Below are 20,489 nucleotides of genomic sequence, written 5' to 3'. Positions count from 1 at the left end.
TTTTTCTGTTTTGTAACGAACATGGACGTATAAGATACGGACGTACAACGTTGTCGTTTTTTATTTCGAACCATGTTCGTTGCGCATTGTTCAAAATCAATTGTTTTAAACTAATAATTAAATTCCCTTAAAGTCTGTCAGATTCGTCGAAAATATTTGGTCTCATCTAACCAGTCACATCAACTTCCTCTTAGTTATCTTGAATAACTAAAAGGAAGTTTTAGTTATTCAACAGAAATAGAACCAAGTTTTAAGCTTAACTTTATATGGCTAGACATACTAAATATTTTAAGAAATAACGCTGATGATGATATAGATATTGAGATCATTTAATTAAGTAATTTAGTACATGTATAACTAGAGATGTAATAAGTAATACGAAATATCAACTAGTTTTGTAACTACCTAGAGCACAATGGTTTCATGTCCAGAAAACTACTCCATCTACTATATTGGTGGTGACTTCCAGTTTATGAATATTATAGAATTTTCTATTTTTATGTTTAACAACAGAAATATATACAATTAAGGATAAATAACTTATACATAAAATGGATATAAATACAATAAAGAAAAAGAATAATTTGTCATAGTTTTAAAGAATTTAGCAAAGCCAATTTATGGCAAACCGCAAGAATAACTAAGTATTTGATATTAACATAATATGATTTGCCAGCTATATATGAACTGAATTTTATTTGACAAAAACTAATGGGTTATAATGTGCTTTTTACGAATGAAATAATATATGAAATATGAAAAACGAAAACATGAAATACTTGATCGCATTCTGAGAGATAATTATAGATTTTAATAACTTTTTAAAAGGTTTTTCTTTATCAAATGAATTACAAAAAAAGCCCATTTGAGAATGCACCTACTGAAAAAATAATGCATAGTGGAATTTATATTGTGGAGCTTATAGAGTAGTCGAGGCAAAAAATGGCGACATATCGGAAAAAATACTAAAAAAATACACCAAATCAAGGCTGGTGAATGAAGGACCAAAAATTGAATGAAACCAGGTTTTGACAAAAAAATTTATTTGAGCTATTTTATATTTCGCTATACTTTTTTTAGTCATTTTCAAATTATCCTTACATGTGTATTTTGTCATTGACAGACTTTATTTACACGAAAAAAGTTCCCAAATTTACAAATGTTCACCTTGAAAAAATGATAAAATCTGTTCGTGCCGACAACTAATTTCTTTTACGTTGATGTAATTTGTTTAGTCATTTGTCAACACGTGAAGTAGTTACTTTATCGTGAATAGTCTTATTAAACAAATGTTATAAAAGTTTAAACTAATACCACGTGATCAGAGTTTCTTCTTTAAATCTGCCGGCAGCCATTTTAGAGTTTGTCGGAAACTCGCATGGTTCGCTGAATTCTGCGGCCTCTGGTGTTAAACAATTAGTTGTACGTCCATCGATTATACGTCCATGATAACGAATAAAATAAAAAATTTTGTTAATCTTTTAAGATGAATCAAATTTTCTGAAGTTTTTTAAAATAGAACTCTTTATGCGTTTAAAACAGCAAAGGTCTTCAGTGAGATTAATCCATATTCATACGTCATAGTCAAACGCTTTCAATCGAACTGCAACTTCTGTTCAATGCCTTGAAAGAAGTTTGTAATTTATTCGTTATTATATGTTGTCACCAAAAAAATCAAAACGCCGATGTTTTTGTAATCTCTTCATGATGAATGTTAAGTGATAATCATTTTATGATGAATATGATGTCTTTGGTTGCGAACTTCTGCTTTCTGTAAAATACTCGTGAATCCAATTCTTTGAATGATTTCAATAAATGAATTCTTAAGTAAGTTTTTTTTTATGACTTTCATACACTATAAAGTCATCCACCAAGAATCTATGATTTCATCCATTTTAAGTCATCCACCAAGAATCGATGATTTCAGGATGACAAGCAAATCAGCGAAAGAATTGAACATGGATTCCCTAACTGGACTGGGGAAGGACCTACGAGAAAGAAAGATTCCAATAACAAGATTTTACGTTCAATATTAAATTTAACATTTTTATATCATGATTTTATTAATCTAGTGAAATACTTTTGAATTACTTTGGTGTTTTATAGTGTTATCCCCTAACACTATAGGGGAAGGGGGAAAGCATACCATTTGAGCGAGTGTCATAAACATTAGTGAACAACGTAATTGTGTAAACTAATGTAAAATACGCCTGACGTCTGTTTTTTATAGTTGTATTAAGGTGGCAATTAGTGACGTTATCTTACTAATAATTGCCAGCAAATTGAATTTGAACTGTAATTTTTATGTCAGTTTTTGTGTAAATATCCTTCTCTAAAATGAAAAAATATAAAATGCATTAGAGTTGATCTGCTAAATCAGTTGACCGCTCAATAGCAAATCTTTGCGTTTATGAAAGTAGGGACCAAACTGCAAACTGGTTTGGATGATTTGACATCGAATAACCCATTTTCCTTTTTTAGACGGAAAGCTAACTTTAGGGCAGGTTAACTGACCTTGTTTTCTAGTCGCTACTAGACATTATTTTTTAGAAGTAAAATAAACACACACACAAAAAAAAAAAAAAGAAAAGTGAAAAAAAGTATTGCATTTGGGACTTAATGGGTTAAGAACAACTCCTTCGCTCCGAGTCCTTTACTAAGGCACAACATAAAGCGTATAAAGCTCTTGATTCTTACAATCGATTTATTTTCTATTTATTTGTTACTTTTATCACGATCGATTTGAACATCCAAATATATCACAAAAGTTAAACATTTTATCTATATCCATTATTCGCACTATTATATAATTTACGTACTTAATAGTCGTTAAAACTAGATTTTTAGAAAAGAAAGGATTTAGAAAAGAAAAGCTCTAGTTTGCAAACAAATATAACTATTCTTTCAAGAATGACAAGCTATCCAATAAATGGTAGCAGCTACTCAACAATCGGCAAAAGAAAAAGGTAACCCTTTGACAAACAGATTCAACAGCAGCAGTTCATGAAGGTGCTAAGGTTAAATATTTTAACGCACTTAAAGAAGTCATAAAAGACTGTCAGCCTAAAAAAACATGGAACATGGACGTGATAGGGCTGCAACGAGAATTCAAGGCACACAAAATTGCTACTGCTAAAGCAAGTAAAGAATCTCATCAGTAGGATCGCAGTTCTTAAATTTCTGTTTACAAGTTCTGTGATTAGAGCTTTCATCACATTCCCAATTGCTGGTTAATGTGAATGACAAATGGTAAGGGAGATTTTTTTTAGAAATTCACTTTGCGCTTCAATTGTTTGGTTGTTTTTTCCAGCTTGAAGTTTAATTTTAGCTCGCGTTTCTGTTGCAGGAACGCGTTTCTGTTGCAGAAATATGTTCATCTGAAGTGTAGCCAACCTTTTTGACTAACATTGACTATGATAGGATAGAAACACTTGATGTTCTGCCTTTAATAACCACTATCGCGGCTGTTTATGAGTGACCGGTGAATTTAGATTTACGTAATAAGCTAATATTTCGTCACGGTTCAACTGTCTGCCACCGCAAATTTCATCACTAGATTTCATTTTTCGCATCATCATTTTTTGCTTTTATATAAGAATGCTTTATTAGGTATGTCAGATTATTAGAGTTAAAAAAGAGAGCGAAAGAACGAAAGGAGTGTGAAGCCCATTGTTTTGATTAAGATCATATGACGTAAGATAAAATCATAAATATTTGCTTCGTTTCCAAATCTTTTTTTTTTTTTTTCTTTTTTTAATCAAAATAGCTACGTTTCTGTGGTCTGAAAATTTGCTACTTCAGCAGCTTTGTCAACTGACATTTCGCGATCGCGCTAAGTTTTTAAGCCTAAATTTTTTGGGCACAAGCGATTTGGTTCGTAAAATCCGCTAAAAAGTCGATTTGATTTATTTTGCGGATTATAACAGTCCGATGGTCAAATATTTTACAAATTATAATCCAAAAATTAATTTCAAAATAACTAGCGAATTTTCATTTAGCGGATTTTCTCTGATGTTCGGATCACTAATCCAAAAAAAAAATTTCGAATAAATATGATTTTAATTCGCTCAGCGAATTATATAAATCGTTAATTAAAATGGTGCGGTCCGAAAAATTACATTTTTATTTAAGTGCGCGTCATAGAAATCGTGGGGTTTTTTATTATTAATTAAGAGTTGGCGTTTGTTACATTTTTTATCTCGAACGATCCCGATTGTATTTTTCATTTCAGAAATTTTATTCCAAACGATCGCGAACGGATCCTTTTGGCATCAATTTTTTTTCCGAACCATTTCGATCGCGAAAGAGCTTTAACGGACTTTTAACAAAGTTTTTAAAAACTAAGCGAACTTAATCGAACTTAATCGAACTTAACAAACTTTATGTTTTTGAACTTTAACGAGCAGTATTGATCTAAATTTTACTTACCTAAAATAAATGATGTTTCAAATGAAATTTTTTCATTTTCAGTCAAATAAGTATTCATAAATTTAAATTAGAAAGCTTTGTATCATGAAGAACATTTAATTCAGTATAAAGTTTTAACTTTCTCATAAGAATTTATTTGAATGGTGGCGACGTGAAGTGTTTTTGAACTTCAACAAAGATTGGCGTAGAGCCGAGCCAGTTGGACCAGTTGATCTTGATTGAGTTCCAGAACCACCCGGACGAGGATTTGTAGCTGGACCTGTTGTTGGCGGTTGAGTTGCAGCTGCATCTTGTTGGAGCTGGTTTGGTTGGTAAGAACTAAACTCCCAAGACATCATCATCCACTGCACCGGGCTGTAACTGAATTCAGAACATCTCCCACTGTTCAAGTTGTCAATGAGTTTTTGAAGAAAATTTTTGGCTGGACCGGTATCAAGAAGAGTTATTGCATCTTCAGTTTTGGTAATTTTCAAGATGAGATGATAAGATGCTGCCTGAATTTAATATGTAATAAAACATAATTAGCTTTTGAAAATAAAGATTAAAATAAATTTTACCTGGAAATTCTCTGATTCTTTCAAGTGCATTACAAAGATTCAAAATGGATTTAATCAGCATACAAGTACTATTCCATCGTGTAACAACAGATTGAATAATCTTTCGATAAACAATCGGAGTTTCGCTAACAGGTTTGTCTTCAAGTTCGTTGTGGTTCTTCACCTCACGTTTGATTCTTGCTTCACATAAGGCTAATTTGTATACTTTTGGCCAGCCTTTTGACTAAAGCAACGGCCTTTTTTATTTCTGGAACTTCATCAATAGTACCATTGACCGCCAGCTAAAAGCTGTGGTCTAAACACGTCAATCACTCTTGTGTTTTTCGAAGCATTCTTTATGTTCTTGGTATTAACGTGAATGATTGCTAGCAGATTAATGCCTCGGACATCGTGAACTTGATTGTAAATAAATAAATTTGTTGAAGTTAGTTAAAATAACAGAAATGTTTTCAAATGTTAAACTTTAAGTAAGTCAAATTAAATTTAACAACGCTAATGAAATATTTATGATTTAGTTTTAATAGTTTAATAAAATATAAAACTTACGTTTTCATTTTTCCAGAAGTTGCTTCTCCAGTGTGAGACCCTTCAAAAGGAGAACAGTGAATTACGAACTTCTTCAACTGAAACTCATTGGTTATGTAATGCAAAGTCAGAGACATATAACCGTCATTATTTCTGCTAGTCCAGATGTCAGTCGAAAAACAACGCGCACTGCCTATAATGAATCGCACGTTACTACTAGGAAAAGCGGATTCTGAGCCATTGATATATTCCTATACTTAATCCTAGCATACAAGATGGCGTCGTGTTTTTTTTCCGTTCTAAAATTATTTCTTTCTGCAATGTTAAGGAATGGATCTGATTTTGTAGTGTCCAATGGCTAGCGTATGTATTCCATCTTCCAAGATGAATCTTTTATCGTCGTTAGCGCTGAGTGCTACTTTGTTGATTTCTTCAGTGTAGACATCGTGAAGATGTGATCGTATAACATTCATGGTTGCGAGCTTTTCTTTCTTGTTCATTAAGCAGTCGTAATAATCTTGATGAGTGATGTGTTTTTCAACGACTTTCTTTTTAACCCCTTTGCATTTTTTGTGTTCTTCTTTTTCATTAAACACCTCATAGGAGTAGAGTTTAGGTCGAAGCCCAACAAACTCTTTAATTTGCTTACCAGCAGTCTCGTCCTTGAACATTCCAATAACTTTTTTGTTTAAACCAATCTTAAGCCCAGCGTTTTGAATGGCAGGATGATCTTTAGGAAATTCGCTGGTGTCAAATTTTTCAAGTACATCGTCGGCAATGTCCTGATAAAAATCTTCCGTTTCGATTTCGTAAAACAGAGAGTCAGTATCAGTCATTAACAATTTCAGCTTATCCCCGTATTTAGGCTTCATGTAGTCGTAGTGGTGCTGAAACATGAGAGTTTTGCTGATGTCTAGGATGCTCATTCCCAAGAAAACAGGCTTGTCGTAAAAGACACTTGTTCTTTTCATGTGGATGGCGATTAGGTTTTCATCAAAATGGTATTTCGCTCATAATTAGGTTTTCTTGATAATTTTAGAGCTTCTTTTCTAGTGGTGATAAGCCTAACATCAACGCGTTTTAGAATATTCTCCATAGTCTTCCCAAAGACGGAGTTGTTCATAAGCTTGAAAAATTCCTTGTCAGATTCGTTTTCAGCTTTTGCTCTTAATCCAGTGTTGAGGTCAATATACTTTTTCATAAAAGGTTCTTCTTCAAAGGTGATACCACGATGAATTTTGGTAATAACTAAACCCATCCGTTCATAGAGTTTTAGGTTTTCATGATGAACGACGTATTTCTCCTTGTTGTTTAAATTAGGGACCAGCTTATCCACTTTTCCAATAGTCATTCTTTCTGGAGCCAAAGGATAGTCATTATGATCATCGTGAAGCTCTTCAGGATAGGTTAAATCAACTTCGAGAATGCAAGGTATGGATTTCCAATTGGAGAGTTCATCCTCAGCCATCCATCTAAATCCTCTAACAGGAAGAGGTTTGCACATAGCCCATCCATGCAAATTGTTAGCATCCAAGTATTGGATGAACGTGGATGGTTTTGAAGGATCGTAGGAATCACCCATGTATTTGTTATTGGCAGTTCCATATCGATTGGAGATCATACTGATTCCACCACGTACACCTTTTTGAACCATGTTGAGCATACAATATCGGTTAGAAGTTCTATCACGACTTCAGTTTTCTTTAGCATAGCGTCCCAAGCCAAACCAGGAGAGGTGTAATACCAAAGGGGGTCAAGGCCGTAATGTTTCAAGCAAGTGTCTCTGAAATCTTCAAAAATGTCTGCAAGTATCAGCACGTCGGACACGTTGTACAGCTCGTGATAGTCTTTAAACGTTTTACAGCAAAATACATCCCAAACGTTTTTCGCATGCGCATAGTCTTCATCTTTTGCTGATTCATCTTTCAGTTTTGAATGGAATGCTTCAATAGGAGGTAATTTCGTCTCTGAAAACTTATCAATCGAGTCCACCCAGTCATAAGGGTAAATCCCTTTTCTCCTTATCAAATCAAACTGTTTCTTTTCGGGATAATATTCAGCTACGTTTTTGCACTGATTATCGGTGAGATTTTTAGATAGTTTGTCTAAACCGAAGGGTAAGAATCTGATGCTGTCAATAAACCTTAGCTCTTTCCACACTTCTCGAAGTTTACCTTTCTTATCAGTAAATTCTCTCACTTTGATTTGCTTAGAGAAGCTGACATATTTTTCTTCATTGTTAGGTATACAATTGAGCTTTCCACCTAATTTCTTGATGAACAAATGGCTGTCGTAACCCGACAAATTATGGAAAATAATGGGAATGAATTTTGGAATTTTATAATCCAAGTTGCAATTGTTATGAGCAGCTCCACGATACTTTCCAGTCAAATGGCAATGGTCTAAGACTTTATCACCATTAAGATTTTTATTGCAAATGTGACATAGAGTTGCTGCCTCAAAATTCTTTTTATCCTTAACAGGCATCACTCTCTTTTTTATTAAATCAATCTTGTCGAAAATCTTTATAAGGTCTGCTTCAAGCATGGTTATAAATTTTTTAGCCACATCGTCATCATCACTTTCAGCTGTGTACATGACTGGTTTTTCTTTGTATAGGTTGTCGTCAAAGCATTTGATATAATAGCAGAAGGAGCTTGGAACGTGCTTTTGATATTGTTTGGTGTATGACTCTTTCGAATTCGGTGTGCAAGTGTTAACAGGTTTGGTAAAACTCTCAAAGTCTGCGTATACGACGTACGGAACCCTCATAGACTTGTTATAGTTTTTAAACTGGACGGTCGCCCCTTTTTTAGGAAGTTCGATTCTTACTGAAGCGTTGTCATAACAATAAGGTTGATGATTTTGGAGCTTTTCTTCCTGGTCATAGCCTTGCAGACAATTTCGACAATAATGTTGTTTTCTTTTTGTTTTTTATGTTTGCGTAGACAATAATCGACTCAAACTTTTAATGAGACAGTAATGGTCAGTGTCTTCGTTTGAAATAAACAACAAGTCAACACAGTGATTTCGATCAACAAATTCAGATATTCGCAAAGGGTAAGGTTTTTTATTTTCATACCCAAAGACGTTAATGCTGATAGTTGGATTATTTTTCTCAAACTTGTCGATTTTATTAAGCTTGACAGGAAACTCCATTCCATCCCAATGGAGCTCTTCTGATTTTAGAACCAAGTCTTCATCAATTCTTCCGTTATGCATATTTTTCAGATTCAAAGCTCGAGTGACTGACCATTTAAAGCATTGGTTTTCACGGTTTTCCATGTTGATGATCGCCTTTTTGTCTTTCAGCTCTTTAGACAGCTCAATATATGAGGAACCGCTGAGAGGTTCGTAATCGATAAAGTTAATATCCATTCTTAAAATCTTTGACATGGTGCAATTAGATCCTAAAGCATTGTAGTTGACACTACTTTCCAAGACTTTTTCTTCCATTTCGCTCATTAACGTTCTTACATCTGTAGTCGCTAGAATAATCTCTGATCTTGATGAAAAGGTTGCTTCCCGAGTCACTTCTTCACCAGTCGTGATACTTACGGATTTCATTTCACACGTTAAAATAATTCTTACTCTGGTGTTTCTTTCTCCTTCCATGGTTTGAATGGCAGACTCTCTTACCAAATTAAAAAAGGAAGTAATGTCTTGATAATGAGAAGAAGGTGTGTAAGAAAATAGTCTAGCAGCACGCTCTGCTGAATGTTCAGTCATATTAAACTTTACTGTAAAAGGTTTTGACGCGGGATGTTTATACACTGTTTTTAATACAAGTGATTTGATAGACTTTACCTTTTCATCGATTTGTTCCACTGATTCGCTTACCTTCTTCTTGACTACTTCAGGAACGTAGGGATCTATCCATTCTTTAATATTATTAAACTTATTTGCAACATATGACGTCACACTTTTTGCAACTGCCGTCAGACTTGAAAAAAATGAAGGTCTCGGTGGAATGACTGGTTTTGGTGTCATGACAGGTGATGAATCTGAAACAGGCTCATCAAGGATGTGATTTGAAGCCATGACAGGTCTTTGAATATTAGGATTTTGTAAATGAATTGGTTTTAGAGCAATGACAGGTCTTGGTGGAATGATCGCTGGTTTCGGAGCAATGACAGGTCTCGCAACAACTGGCAACGGTCTTGCCTCAGTCGTTCGTCTACGAGGAGCAGGTCCATAACCAATGACAGGTCTTGTTGTTTTAATAGCCTCAAAAAGCTCTTCCCTAGTCATTCTGGTATAGCCTTTTATAGCTCTTTCTTTAGCATCCCTTCTTAATGATGCCATTGATACTTTTCGATCTTTTCGATCTTTAACAGTTTTACTTTCCATTTTTATTACGGAAAGATTTTTCTTATGTCACTTTCAATTTTTCGCTCTTTGGCGGTAGTTTTTGCTTTTTGCTCTTTAGCATCAGTTTTATCACCCATTTTATTAAGGGAAAGAAAATTTTTTTCGATGCATTCAAGTTTTCGCTCTTTAGCAATTAATTCTGGTTTTGAAGAATAGATACTCATTTTTATTATACTAAGATTTTCTTTAAGTCAATTCAATTTTTTTAAATCTTGGCACACTTTCAGCATATTTTCTTCTTCGAAAAGTTTTTACCTTTTTTTTTAATTCTCCCGTGAAAAGAATTAAAAAATTATTTAGAAAGACGTGAATACATATTTTTAATCTCTCTAATATGTTCAGTGATTTTACGACAATTATTACGTCCGCTAGCATTTAGTTTCCAATTTGTTCCGATCAGGAATTTATTACGCAGATCAATGTCTTCTTTTATATTTCTGATCACTTCTTCAAAAGGTGCTACTTCAACCATTTCTTTGAAAATGATTCGATGTTCCTTTGGAAGTTTTCTTATGTTTTTTAGAAATTTAAGCAAACTTTTTGATTTAGCCGTATCAGAAGTTGGCTCAAAGCTATCATCAAGAGCATTTAAAAGATCATCCTTTTGCATGCTTTCCATCTTTTTATTTATGCCAAGAATTTTATTTAAGCCAATTTTTTAACATGACAAAAGTTAAAAAATCAATTTTGCTGCTTTTTACGTTTTTCAAGCTTTTCAGAATTTAAAAATTCAATCTTGATTCCATTATCCACCTTTCCATCTCGACGCTCTAAATATCTCCATCCACGCCCAGTTCCTGCCATCGCTTTGTAAAGAGACTTGTATTCTACCACCTCACCCGTTTCAATGTTGGTTATTCTCACAGTGATGGGTTTTTTCTTAACAAAACTAAGCCATTCCCATTTTGGATCAACAGGTTTTTTTTCTTTTGGAGGAGGCTTTACTTTTTTTTCTTTTGCTCTTTCTAAAATCTCATCTTTACTGATCAAATTATTTTCAACCGCAAGCATCATCAACGTTATTAAATCATCTGCTGTTTTACTAACGCCGTTTTCATTCAACAAATTTTTCAAATACAATGTTGTATATCTCATTTTATTATAACAAGATTTTTTTTAAGTCAATTCAAAAATCATGATTCTTTAGAATACTCTCCAATGACTGGTCTTGTGTTTTTTATTGCTTTCACAAGCTCATCCTTTTTCATTTCCGAGTAACCTTTTATCGCATGGTTTTTACCTAATTCACGCAATTCTTTTACCGTTTTGCTATCCATTTTTTTATTCAGATAAAAAACTAATAAACAGCAGTTATGTTGGTTCCATCTGAAACAAATTTAAGCAGTTTGTCAGAAATAACCACTGCAAAAATAACTGTATTTGCAATAGTTGAAGTTCGAAATTTAAGGTTTACCACTAATTCAGCTGTTTCCGACGCCACTCTTTCTTTTTGCTTGCTGATATCCACAAAGAACAACGGATATAATTTTATATATTCAAGCAAGGTTAACCCTGATTGACAAACAAGATCATTTGTGCCGTAATATTTTTCATCAAAAGAGAACGCATCTGAATAAGCCATAACCACTCTCTTTTCTCCAAAATTCAAGTCGTAATTGTAATTTGGATACTTTATTCCATTAACAGTCACGTAAAAATTGCTAACATCACAATGGTCGAATAGTGACGGATTAACTGTTTGACTGGAATTTCTGTTTGTCTGAAGTCCGAACAAGATAAATCTTGGAATGCTTTTGTCAGTGACTCTTCCAAGCGACCAGGTAAATTCTGTTTGACCGGCTGGAATAAGCTGTCTTTCACATTTGTTTGATTTATAAGCCACTTGAATGGGGATTTTTTGAGCCATTAAATTCATGAAATCAGTCTTTTTCGAAATATCCAATTCAACGCGAGGCATATAAAGTCTGAATTTTTTAAGGTTGATCATTCCTGCACTAACACTTTCCGCTCTATAAATTGCATCAACGCATTCTTTCTTTGTAAAGGTGATGGTATGTCTAAACCCGTAAACAACTTTGTCATAGGTTTCGCAAAATCCAAAAATGTGTTTCAACGGAATTTTAAACGAAAAAGCTCCAACGGATGTAGTGTCTGCAAACAAGTGGTCTCGTCTAACATTGAATCCTGAATTTCCAACAAGATTTGACGTATCCATATACCACATCTGTTTTAATCCATCAGCAAACTGAAATCCATAAGGATATTTCATCAATCCAAGTATGGTGGTGGCTGGACCTGGATACATCACTCTTTCCACTTGCTCTCCCGACAAGTCATAAGTCACATCATTAAACAAATACATCAAAGCGTTGTTCACCAGTGCAATGTTGTCTTTAGCATCATAAAAGGTTCCATCGCTCTTTTTCAACACTCCTTCAATAAGAATGTAAGCCTCTGATGGTACTGAATCGATTGGCAGTCAATCTCAAAAGTAATCGTGCCTGAAGAATTTAAATCGAGATTGGTTGGAAGGTACTCAAAAAAATCAACTTTTTCAATACCAATATCATACTCTGGGTTCTCAGTAACTCTTAATCGCTCTGTACTTATCATTTTTTATATAATAAAAAAATTATTTAATTCATTTAAATGTCTCTCATTGCAAGTCATCGCAACAAAATGCTATCTTCATATTATTTTCATGCCCTGCCCCATTTTCACCAGGTCTTGGATTCGAATCGCGTTCTTTTTAGACATTTTCTTAATTTGAATAGATGAACCAGTCTTTAATTTCTCAATGGTCTTTTTACCTTTATCAATAGCTACATCTCTAGCAGTGGAAATGGCTGAAAGGGCTAACTCTGTACCAGCAGATTTTGCAGCTGTAATCGCTTCTTGTCCAATTTTACTTGCAGCAGCATTTTTAAGCAAATTCACTGTTGCTTTTGACACACTTGACGCAGCTGCTCTTTTTATGAAATTTTTAATCATGTCTACAATACCACCTCCACCAACAACGTTCTTTTTCACATATCTTCTTTTGTTCACAATGAGCATTTTTTTAAATAAAACAATTTTTTTAAATAATTTTATCAATAGTCCTCATTAACGATTTATATTCCTCTTTATTAATCTCCCCCTGTCTCAACAGCTCATCGCAAATAGCAACAGCCACATTTCTTGACTCTTTATTCCCAGCATGCCATGCAGCTACACTCAATTCAAGCTTTTCCACCAACGCATTAGGATCGCCTGGAAGAATAATGACACCACGACCTTTTTTACCTTTTTCAATACGCATCATTTTTTCCCAAATAGGAGCAATAAGTTGCTGATACTTTGGTCTTCTTGATGATTTCGGTTTATGCGGTTGCGAATCAGATCTTATAGCATCACTGTCCATTAAAATTTTTTCATAATTTTGCAAATCTTCATCGGTATAACTCTTTGGTATTGTTAATTCAGTCTCCAGTTCCCAAAGGCCTTTTGTTCCTTCATACCTTTCATCACCAACAATGATATCATTTCCATCTATTTCAACCTCCATTTTTCCAATGTACATTTTATCTCCAACTTTGTTCACTTCGAAAGGTCTTTTCTTTTTTTGATCGACTGACAGGCTTTCGATCATCTTTTCATTGCTCTCGATGATCGGCTTGAACAGCTTGCTCACATCAGCTTGAAAATTCGTATCTGAAATGTTGTCATTCACGCTGTTCTGATAAATTCTCTTTCGTCTGTCATTAATTTCTTTCACAATTTCATCCCTTTTATTCGGATCGTGTATTTTAAAGAAAAACATCTTTTTAAAATACGTGGAAAAAAAACATAAATTGGTTTTACGATTATGTTGATCCTTTTTAAAATACGTGGAAAAAAAACATAAATTGGTTTTACGATTATGTTGATCCTTTTTAAAATACGTGGAAAAAAAACATAAATTGGTTTTACGACTACGTTGATCCTTTCTTAAACATGTTATTGAAAGTTTGAATCGCATCTTCTCTTCCTTTTTGAATCAAGTTTTCTTTAGTAACTTCATCTATTCCGTTTTTGGCTTTGACTCGTATTTCCTCCATCAAGGATTTAAATTTTTGAAGCTCACCAAGAATCAATTGAAACTCTGAATCGTTTATTTTTCCATCCATCAACGCTTTGGAAATGTGCTCGCTAATTGTATTCAATTTCGACTCAGCCAACACTTTGATCTTTTCATACTTCTCCGCTTTTAATGCTAGTTTTTTGTTGACTTGCCCTCCTACAATGGATATAAAACCCATGCCAATAGCCACACCTTCACACGCAATCGCAACAGGACTGGCAATAATGGTTGATAAAAGACCAATTCCAGTCACACCTAAAGCAATGCATAAGGCTTGCATTGTATTATCCACATTAGAAATGATCCTAAACACGCGATGATACTTTTTGCTCAGATGAACTCGCTTTGCTTTTTCACTCTCTATCTCTTTCTGAATTTCGCTTATTTTCTGAAGACGGTAAACATGCCCTCCTTCTTCTATAGGAGCTGATGGAAGAACTGGATAAAGTTTTTCATTCAATATTTCCATTTTTATTAAGAAAAAAACTATTTTAAATCAATGTAACTAATCTTACAAAGTTTTTCTCCTTTTTTAACAATCACGTCCTGTTTGCTGTTACTATTCACGTCCATAATAACATCATCTACAGACTCTGAAATAATAACTTCGTTTTTTCTATAATTCAATTGATCAGTAATTTTATTCATTAATGTTATCACTGCAACACCTTTCTCCAAATTCAGCCCAATGGATAAAGCTAACATTGTATGTGAGAGAGCAGCAAATTTAATGTCTTTCTGAGCAAAAATCTCATATTGTTCGTTAACGTTGAAATAAGGTGGATGATCTAACGTTTTCGTAGACACAATAATGTTACTCGGTCTTCTTTCCTCCAACTCTCTAACTCTCTCTTCCAAAATTTTTAATTGCAAATCCAAACTGTGAACTTCTGCTGATACAACATTTCTAAAAAACTTGTGAGGAGCATGCATTTTACATATTAAAAATAAATTTTTAGATCATTTTTGCAAACTTAACAATTCATTATTATCTACCCATGAATTAAACGAGTCTGGATATCCCAACCATTTGACTAACAACTTGCTCTTGGTTTTGCGAATGATTTTTTCAATTCTGAATATGTCTTGATGTGTCTTTTGCATCTCCTGCTCGTAAAAGGTGCCTTGAATTTCTTCACCGTTAGCGTCAGAGATTTTATACGTGGGCGGATTCGTATACTGAACTTTTGACACTGTAAAAACCTCCTCTGTCCATCTCGGTGTATACCCCTTTTCAAAATGTGATTTCTTTTTAGTGATCCTCACTTTATCTCCAATGGAAAATTTAGGTTCTTGTCTTTCTGTTCTCACCTTTCCATTTAGATTCATCCATACCCTGCTTTTATTCTTTTCATCGCTAGCTTCAACTGGAGTCATTTTAATGGAAGAGTGTTTGGTGTGGTTGTAGTTATCAACCATTTTGTCTAAAACGTCAATGTATTTATTGGTGTTGTTAGCTGAAAAGTATTTAAACATTTTCTCTTTCATTGTTCTATTCCATCGTTCAACAACAGAACTTTTTTCTTCATTTTCAGTGGAGTATAATTGCACACCTAGAGCTTTTACATGCTTGTTATAAAACTCTTTTCCTTTATCCACCCACATTTTGACACACTTTCTCTCCTCAAATATTTTGCTTAGAGCGTTAGCTACATCAACTCCAGTTTTACTCTTTAACGGAACAATCCATCCATACTTTGAAAACACATCGATCACCATGAGCAAGCATTTAATTCCGTTGTTGAATTTTGAAAACGACTGCATGTCAACCAAATCTACAGCCCATATTTCATCAATGTCGTCCACAAACACTTTTCTTCTTTTAAAATGATGAATCACCGGTTTATGAAGCTCCTCTGCAAGTTGATCCGTCCATTTCAAATCGCTCACACCAAATCCTTTTGTTGCTGAAGATGATCCATGAGAAGAAACAAACTTGCATTTGGTTGTCCCGCAAGAGTCGCAAATCCCTTTTAACATATGTCTGTTGTTTTTTGTGATTTCGTTTTTCAAGTGAATGGTTTCAGTCTCTCTTCTACACTTAACGCAGTACATTTTAACATATATAAAAAAGTTTATATAAAAAATGGAAGTGATGAATTTGTCGTGTAAAATTGGGAAAACCAAAAGAAACAACAGCAAGCTTTTACCAAGAAGCATTCGAGAAATCATCGTTGGAAAGTCCGGTTGCGGAAAAACAACGTTGCTCTTAAATTTACTTTTAAGACCTGGGTGGCTAGATTACAACCGCTTGCAAGTCTTTGGCAAATCCCTTTTCCAACCCGAATACAAAATACTCAAAAGGTCCTTCGAAAATAAACTTCCTAAAAAGGATATTGTTGATTTGTTTACGGATGATGTACAAGACGAAAGTGAAAAATTGAATTTAAACCCTGAAGATGTTATTGACAACCTTTCAAAAAAATATCCTGGTAACGATGGTATGGAGTGTCAATTCTTTGAAAGTGAAGAAGATGTACCTGAACCTCAAGATCTCGATTCAACTAAAAACAATTTGATGATCTTTGACGATTTGCAATTGACCAATCAAAACAAGTGCGAAAAATATTACATCCGAGGAAGACACTCCAACGTTGACTGCTTTTATCTCGCTCAAAACTATTTCGAGATTCCAAGACATACCATCAGAGAAAATGCTAACTTTATTTGTCTCTTTAAACAAGACCAAAAAAGCGTTAACCACATTTATCAAGATCACGTTTCGTGCGACATGAAAATAGAAGAATTTAAAGCCTTTTGCAATCATTGCTGGAATGAACCTCACGGATTTGCCGTCATTGATCTCTCTTCTAAAAAGAACGAGGGAAAGTACCGAAGCGGGTTTGATGATTTTTTATTTTTCTAAAACAATTTAAAAAATAATTCTCATTTAAAAAATGTCAGGTATAATCATCGATGTAGATGGAAAATCAAGTGTTATTACCACTGATTTTTTGGATAAAATCGTTTTTGACGAAGGAAAAAGTTATGAAATGGCTTTTCTCGGTCTTGAGACTTACAACAGCATTCCAAATGTAAGCAGTAAAAACAATTCTTTCAAATACAGCATGAACAATGGAGCTAATTGGGAGAACATTATCATTCCATCAGGAAGCTATGACATTAAAGACATCAATGAGTATTTGCAAAGGTCTATTTTAAACACAATAAAAACAGCTCAACGTGGAAGTTATATTATTGCAAATAAAATTAATTACTCTCCAAACAACCTTCAAATTAGAATCAATCTTAATACTTTAAAATCAACCATTAAACTTGGCTTGAATTATTTGATTGACTTTAACGTGGAGAACAGCATCTCTTCAGTTTTAGGGTTTACTAAAAGAAAATTAAACTCCAATTCCGAATACGAGTCGGATCATATCGTTAGAATTTCAAGCATTAACACCATCAGAATCGTTAACAACGTTATCGGATCATCCTATATTAATGGAACCCAATTAAATTGCATTTACTCCTTTTATCCAAATGTTAGTCCAGGCTTTAAAATCATCGAGAGACCAATGCATTTGATTTATCTTCCTGTTAAACTGTTTGAAATTTCAACAATGGTTACTCGCATCATTGATCAGAATGGAGATTTGGTTGATTTTCGTGGAGAGGATATTACAATACGATATCATATTCGAGAAGTGAAATAAATAATTTTTAATACATAAAAAATGAGCAATTATCAAAATATCAAAATTAATATCTCGCAGAGCCAATCTGATAAAATTAAAAAAGCCATTCAAGACAAAACCGATACTAGCATTAAGCTTTCTCATCAAGACTTGAACGGTAAACATGTTCTCGCTATCACTAATTATATCAATAATTGAACAAAATTAGAAAAGCGTATGAAACTGGAAAAGGGGTCACTCTTAAATTGAGCAAAAGACAAATTGCATACAACTCGAAAGTCGAAGATGGCTTCATTGGGGCTCTTTTACCGTTATTAGGAACTCTAGCCACAAAGGTTGTTCCTGCTCTTGCCACTGGTCTGCTTTCAGGTGTTGGAGCTTCTGCCGGCTCTGCCATGGTTGACGAAATCGCTGGGCGAGGTCTTTTTTACATGAGCAAAAATGGAAAAGGAATGAAGATAAAAACTGTAGGTGGAGGTGGATTGTTTATCACCCCATGGACTAAAAATGTTCACGGTGATGGACTCTTCATTAAAACTGGAAAAGGTTACAAACGTATTAGCACTGGTTTTGGTTTATTGCTCGGACCCAATTCACCCTTCTCAAACATCCCCTTTTTAGGCGCCATTCTCTGAAACTTCTTTCACCTTTTTTCAAAAACTTGGATAAACTTTTTAAGAAATTAAAAAAAATGATCGACTTTCAATGGATTGACGTAGAAGGAATTGTTTTACCTAATGAGGCTTTAACTAACTTTCAATTGATAAAGGCTGCTAAACAGTTAAAATTGAAAAACTTTCGAGGTGTTTTTGTGAGGGATGATTTACCAAAAAAGATAAGAAAAAAAGAATGTGGAATCGTAAATACGGGAGATTCAAGCACTGGTGGGTTTCATTGGGTGTGTTGGTTTAAAGACGGTGATAAGAAATACAGTTTTGACTCTTATGCTCAACCTCCTCTTGTAGAGCTCATTGATTATTTAAAAAGTCCTATCTTTTACAACAGCGAGAGAGTTCAGTTTGGTGATACGTCTTATTGTGGTCATTTGTGTCTTTACGTTTTAAAAAAATTGAATGAAGGGCTTGATTTTCAAGAAGTTATCAATACCTTGTGGTGAAATTTTTAAAGAATAAAGTTTTTTTAAAAATAACAAACTATGGAGAATATTCTAAAACGCGTTGATGTTAGGCTTATCACCACTAGAAAAGAAGCTCTAAAATTATCAAGAAAACCTAATTATGAGCGAAATACCATTTTGATGAAAACCTAATCGCCATCCACATGAAAAGAACAAGTGTCTTTTACGACAAGCCTGTTTTCTTGGGAATGAGCATCCTAGACATCAGCAAAACTCTCATGTTTCAGCACCACTACGACTACATGAAGCCTAAATACGGGGATAAGCTGAAATTGTTAATGACTGATACTGACTCTCTGTTTTACGAAATCGAAACGGAAGATTTTTATCAGGACATTGCCGACGATGTACTTGAAAAATTTGACACCAGCGAATTTCCTAAAGATCATCCTGCCATTCAAAACGCTGGGCTTAAGATTGGTTTAAACAAAAAAGTTATTGGAATGTTCAAGGACGAGACTGCTGGTAAGCAAATTAAAGAGTTTGTTGGGCTTCGACCTAAACTCTACTCCTATGAGGTGTTTAATGAAAAAGAAGAACACAAAAAATGCAAAGGGGTTAAAAAGAAAGTCGTTGAAAAACACATCACTCATCAAGATTATTACGACTGCTTAATGAACAAGAAAGAAAAGCTCGCAACCATGAATGTTATACGATCACATCTTCACGATGTCTACACTGAAGAAATCAACAAAGTAGCACTCAGCGCTAACGACGATAAAAGATTCATCTTGGAAGATGGAATACATACGCTAGCCATTGGACACTACAAAATCAGATCCATTCCTTAACATTGCAGAAAGAAATAATTTTAGAACGGAAAAAAAACACGACGCCATCTTGTATGCTAGGATTAAGTATAGGAATATATCAATGGCTCAGAATCCGCTTTTCCTAGTAGTCACGTTATCACGTACAAGGCATTTCATCACTTCCAAATCAAATCAAAGCTGGCCTATGTTTAATGGCTTCCATTTTAGTTTATGATTTTTTTGCCTAAAAAAATTTTGTTTTTTAATTGATCTTCCAAGCACACATGGGTTTGGCCATCCCAAGCATCTTCAAATTCTTCATTATCAGTTTTTTCAAGCTGAAGTAGGCCATTTTGCTTTCTTTTTTTTTTGATAGTTGTTCTTCTTGGAAGACAACTAAGCCCTTAGGGTGCGCATTTGAAAAATGACGATGAAGTCCAGTTGTTGAGCTTCCATTATTTTTTAGTCGATGATTGCACTTGATGCATTGAGCAACATTAGAACAGTCTTCTAACTTCATAAAATAGTTCTACAAGATCGGATTTCTAGCTCGAGGCATGTTTAGCAGTTATCAGAAAAATTTTTCCAACTGAAATTTATAAACTAAACGTTTTTGACAGGAGCTTAATTTTTCATGTCTTCCAAAAAAAAATAGAAAATCCCAGAGGTAATGCTCTTTCCTGAAAAATTCGTAAAAATTAATTATGTAAAAATCATAAATAGCTAACAGTAATCGTTAAAATTAATTATATAGCAGCTTAAATTATTAAACTGCTAACTTTGACTTCTACAAAATCTGCAATCACAGTTAAAGGTACTTGGAATCTTAGCAATAACTCATTAACACTTCTGGTTCTAAAAAGGTTTTATTGAAATCAGAAGGTTTGAGAAAGAAATAAGAACAAATTATGAAAGAATCACAAGAATAAAAGCAAAAAAATTCGTTAAAATTCGGAAAATTCCGCATTGCTTTCTAAACCTCGCTAAAGCTTTGAAAAAATTAAATAGTTT

Source organism: Hydra viridissima, unplaced genomic scaffold (assembly GCF_058129835.1).
Source record: "Hydra viridissima isolate aposymbiotic clone 2 unplaced genomic scaffold, HvirCarnegie_v1 scaffold_10, whole genome shotgun sequence".
Classification (NCBI taxonomy): Eukaryota; Metazoa; Cnidaria; class Hydrozoa; order Anthoathecata; family Hydridae; genus Hydra; species Hydra viridissima.
This window is presented reverse-complemented; position numbering follows the sequence as displayed.